Source organism: Microtus pennsylvanicus, chromosome 5 (genome assembly GCF_037038515.1).
Source record: "Microtus pennsylvanicus isolate mMicPen1 chromosome 5, mMicPen1.hap1, whole genome shotgun sequence".
Classification (NCBI taxonomy): Eukaryota; Metazoa; Chordata; class Mammalia; order Rodentia; family Cricetidae; genus Microtus; species Microtus pennsylvanicus.
The window spans coordinates 69,352,306-69,358,113 of NC_134583.1; positions in this window are offsets into that span (position 1 = coordinate 69,352,306).

Consider the following 5,808-nt stretch of genomic DNA (forward strand, 5'->3'; position numbering starts at 1 on the left):
ACATTTAAAGAGTGTCCAACATCCTTAATCATCAGGAAAATTGCAAATCAAAACAACTTTGAACATTACTAGGGAGGCAGAGGCAGGTGGATCTCTGAGTTTGAAGCCAGCCTGGTCTACAAAGTGAGTTCCAGGACAGCCAGAGCTACACAGAGAAACCTTGTCTTGAAAACCAAAAAACCAAAACTACTTAGAGATTTCATCTTCAGTCAGGACATTTCAGTCAGAATGGCCAAGATCAGTAAAACAAATGACAGCCCACGCTGGTGAGGATGCGGGGTCTGAGGAACACTCAACGTTGCGGACGGGAGTGTAAACTCATACACCACCTTGGAAATCAGGTGGAGGTTCCTCAGGAATCTAGGACTAGCTCTAACTCGAGATCCAGCTATAGCACTCTTGGGCATATCCCCAAAGGGCTTTACATCCTACTACAGAGACCCTTGCTCACCCATGCTCACTGTTGTCCTATCCAGAATAGCCAGAAGCTGGAAACAACCTATCAGGAAAAGAATGGATATAGAAAATGGGACACATTTATGCAATAGAATATTATCCAGCTGTTCAAAACATAATTATGGAAATCACAGGTAAATGGGTGGAGCTAGAAAAAAAACATCCTGAGTAAGGTAACTCAGACCTAAAAGACAAATACGAATGTATTTTCTTATTTGTGGGTGTTAGCTCTTAAGCCTTTGGAAGACATGCTACATACAATTCATACAGCCTCAGAGGTTAAATATAAGGTAAGGGACTGGGAGTGGAGGGGGATATCTCCCAAGGAAGGAGAAACAGAATGTATGATTATAGAAAGACAGAAAGAAGATGAACAGGAAGATTAATTGAAGAAGGGGAGAAAAAGGGGGTGATGGTAAGAGAGGGAATGTGAGAAAGGGGCAACTAACCCTCAGGGCCACTGGAGGGGCTGTATAGAAACCTGATACTCTAGAGACTTCCTAATGTATATGTATATATTTGTATGTATATGGAATCTAAATGGAGTAATGGAGTCATCCAATAATGTTGGAGACAATGCTTCAGTTAGACATCTAATACCACCAAGGGAAACATCCAGAGCCAGGAATGGGGTATATCTAGTTGAATCATTGGCCAAAGGAGCTCCCGGAAACTTTCAAACATCTCAGGCTATTACCAAGGATATCGGTTGCTCTCCATAAACTGATGGCAAGACCCTATTGCTGAGGGTAACACACACCTCATCCAACATGGAGAAGTCAAGCTGGTGTCTAACAAGAGACTTCACCCCTAGTCGCTAGTGTTCGTGGTACTGGAGGTACTTTGTAGAAAGGTAAAGACCAACCCAGCTACAAGTCCTTCAATATATAATATGATGACCTGCCTGCACGATATCCTGGTGCAATAGTGGCACAAACATTGAGGGAGTAACCAACCACTCTCTAATGGGATTTAAGACCCACTCCATGAGCTGGAACCCATGCCTTACTCTGCTCAGGTGGCCAAGGAACTGAGACTAAATAGGTCATAGACCTAGGGGAAAATAAAACTGTTTTGCTAGGAATGTGGCAGTAAAATGGCTCCTAATGACATTCTCCTATACCCATAGGTCAGTGTCTCTCTCACCCATCAGAGAAACAACTTCAACAACTTCTTCTTCTTCTTCTTCTTCTTCTTCTTCTTCTTCTTCTTCTTCTTCTTCTTCTTCTTCTTCTTCTCCTTCTCCTTCTCCTTCTACTCCTCCTCCTCCCTCCTCCTTCTTTTTCTTCTTCCTCTTCCTCCTCCTCCTCCTCCTCTTTTCTCCTCCTCCTTTTCCTCCTCCTCCTTCTTTTTGACAGGGTTTCTGTGTGTAACAACCCTAGCTGTCCTGGAACTAGCTCTGTAGATCAGGCTGGTTACAGAGATCTGCCTGCCTCTGCCTCCCAAATGCTGGGATTAAAGGCGTGCACCACCACTGCCTGGCTGAGGAACTTCTTCCTGCAGAATATGGGAACTAATACAGAGACCCGTGATTGGACAATGTGCAGAGAGCAAGATACCTTGGAACATTCAGTCCTTAATGGCATGTTTCCACCAATTTCCTCCCCTCAGGGCTCAGGAAACTATGCAGGAGAGAAGGCAAAAATATTGTAAGAGCCAGAGGGGATGGAAGGCATCAAGGAAATGGTATCTCCAGGCACAACAGGACTGAGTCAAATATGAGCTCACAGAGACTGTGGTAGCATGCACAGGGCTTGCGCAGGTCCAAGCCAAATGGAGTGCCAGTGCTGAGAGGGGAAATGGACAGGAGCTCCCTTCCCTAGCCAGAAGCCCATCTTCAACTGAGAGCCTCTTGCAAAGGGAGAAATGTGTCTTCTCCAGTGGAATCTCACTGGCTATACAAACATGCCCAGCAGTAGATGGCCAACATAAAATGAACTCAGTGGTATTTTTTGGAGATTTTTTTTTGCTCCATATTGCTTTCTTTGGGCTTTTTTGTTTTACCTTCTGGTCTTTTGTTTGTGTATTATGATTTCCTGTTTTGTGTTTTTATGCTTGTGTGTACATGTATCTCTCTGTGTGTGTCTGTCTCTGTATGTGTGGGTGCGTATAGATGTCTATAAACTGATGGAAGGATAGGAAAATGAGATATTTGTGTTTCATTCATAATATCCACAGAGGTTAGGTAGCTACTAAGTGACCACAGAGAAGAGGGGATTTTCCAAGGCAGGGGAAACAAAATATAGTGTTATAAAGGGACAAGGAGAAATTTAAATAGGAGGGTTAAATGGGGACACGGGGTAGAGGAGGGAAAGTGAGGAGGGACAGCTGACACTAATGGGCTTTTGAAAGCTCTGTGGATCATTGGAGTAGCTTCCTCCTGCTGTAGATGGGAGCTAAGACAGGGACCCACTTCTGCCCACATCTGGGCAATGTGCAGAGATAGAGAGACAGAGAGACACACTCAGACACCAAGACAGGGACCTTGAAGTGTTCAACCCTAAATGGGAAGTCTCCATCAAATTCCTCCCCCTCAGGGCTCAGAGAACTTTGCACAAGAGGAAGAGGAAAGAGCGTGAGAGTCAGAGGGGATGAAAGACAGCAATGAAACAAGGCTTCTGGACACAACAGGACTGATGCACACATGAACTCAGAGACTGTGGCAGCATGCACAGGGCCTGCCCAGGTCTAAGCCGTATGGGTCCAGCACCTAGAGGGGGCGTGGGCATGAGCCTCCATCCCTAACTCAGAAACTATATTTGCTTGCAAAGGAAAAATTAGTTTTCTCTAGCAGAGTCTCAGTGGGTATAGAAACCACGCTTATGTGTAGGCCAGCAGTAGATGGTCAACACAAGCTCAAGGGTATCTTGGAAGGTATTTTTGTCTCTCATAATGCTTAGTCTAGGATTTTTCCGATTTTGTGTTTTGTGGGATTTTTGTGTGTGCAAATATGTGTGTCTCTGCATCTGTATGTGTTTCTTATGTTTTTTTATTTGACTTTTTTTCTCTTAATTTCTCCTATTTGTTTGTTTTTATTTTATTTATCTTTTAGCTAACTGTTTTCTAATGAGAGAGAGAGAAAAAAGGTGTGGGCTTGTGGGTAGAAAGGTGGGAAGGATCTGGGAGGGGTTGGGGAAGGGAAACTGTAATCAGTATATATAATATGAAAAATCTATTTTCAATTAAAAAAGAAATAAAAGAAGAACCACGTGGAAACCTACTACTATAGAAGCTTCCTAAAATGCAATGCACACTAATGGAATTTCCACAGAGTTGCCAGTATAATGAGGGAGACAATGTCCCAACTGGACATCATAGCTACTGTACCAAGAACGGGTTACCATCTGATGAAGCCAATGGCCAGAGGGGTCAGATGGAACCCCAAACTTTGCCAAGGCTACTGGTTATGCTCCATAGCCTGATGGTAAGACCATTGCTGGAGACGGTACTTAATGTCATTGAACATAGAGAAATCAAGAAGGTGTCCAACTAGAAGCCTCACCCTACTGAATAGCAACCACAGTGCTGAAAAGCGCTATATGCACTACGAGAGGAGAAAAGTAGTCCTCAGTCTCACCCAGCTACAAACCCTGCCGCTTCCAACAGAGACCTGCTCAAAAGATACTCGTCGGTGCACACACATTCTGAGAGTAACTAACCACTTTTTGGTTGTATTTCAGGTCTACTCTGTGAGATGGAACCCATACCCAACACTGCTAACGTGGCCAAAAACCTGAGACTAGATAGGGCATGGGCCCTAGGGGACAACATACTACAATTATCCTGCTAAGTGCATGCAGCTATATAATGATTCTTTTTTTTTTTTTTTGGTTTTTCGAGACAGGGTTTCTCTATGGTTTTGGAGCCTGTCCTGGAACTAGCTCTGTAGACCAGGCTGGTCTCGAACTCACAGAGATCCGCCTGCCTCTGCCTCCCGAGTGCTGGGATTAAAGGCGTGCGCCACCATCGCCCGGCCTATATAATGATTCTTAATGACATACTACTGTATCCATCAATCAATGCATCATTGAAACCTCATCGGATCATTAACACAGAGACCCACCTGGACATGCTAAGAGCGAGAGGCTTTGGAGCACTCAGCCTTAAATGGGACGTTTGCATCGCACCCCTCCTCTCAAGGTTCAGGGATCTCTACAGAAGAGGAGACGGACAGACTCTAAGAGCCAGAGGTGGAGGTTAACTCCAAGGAAGCAGAGTTTTCCAGACCCGAGAGGGCTGCTGTGGATCTGAACTCACAGACTGTGGCAGCATGTGTAAGGCTGGCACAAGTTCAAACTAGACAGAATCCCAGCACAGAGCAGGGGGTGGGCACCAAGAAGCGATTTGCTATTGATAGCTACTGGGAGAGGGAAATAGGTTTTCTCAATGGAGAGACCCTGAGTACATTAACTACACCCCAGGGCAGGCCTCATGCTCAGGAGTAGCTGGTCAACACCAAACAGCCTCCATGTTTTCTTTTCCTTTTCTGTTTTGGTTTTGGTTTTTCCCTTCCTTCCTTCCTTCCTTCCTTCCTTCCTTCCTTCCTTCCTTCCTTCCTTCCTTCCTTTCCTTCTTTCCCTTCCTTCCTTTTCTTTCTTTCTTTCTTTCTTTCTTTCTTTCTTTCTTTCTTTCTTTCTTTCTTTCCTTCCCTCCCTCCCTCCCTCCCTCCCTCCCTCCTTTCTTTGTTCCTCCCTTTCTTCCTTTCTTTGAGAGAGAAAAGGATATGAAATTGATTCGGGAGAGGGGGATCTGTGAAGAGCCATGGAAGGGAAATGAACATGTCCAAAATGTATTGCACAAAATTTTTTTTAAAGTAAAATTTTAAAAATTTCCTGGGGTAGATCATAAAGAAACTAGAAAATATTTGGGTTGAGAAGGGCAGGGGAGCGGTGAGAGCGATGTGATTTTATTCTAGGTTTTGTATGGCAGATGTCAGGGTCCAGCAAGCCTGGGCAGTCAGTCTGGGGAGCATGTACTCCCTTCTGACTGTCATGGGGAGCTATGGAGGACTTCTGGGCAGAGCAGCAACCCTGCCAGCATTGGATTAGAACCTAGAGGCTGGCTAAGCCAGGCTCCCTACATTGAAGCTAGAGGGTATATTTTCAGAGAACGCAGGAAGTGACTTGTCTGGAACACTGGGGATAGGATGCAGCCTAAACCCAGAGAGATGTGCTCCTGAACTCAGAAGGGTCCAGCGCCTTCGGCCTTGATAGAACCTGATTCAGCTAAATAAAACTGGGGAGGAGGTTGAGACCTGGGGGACTTGTCGGCTCAGTGCTCCTGAGGTAACCATTAATCCTTCCCCTGGGAGAATCCAGGGACTAGCCCTTTGAGGGGCAGATGCTGGAGAGA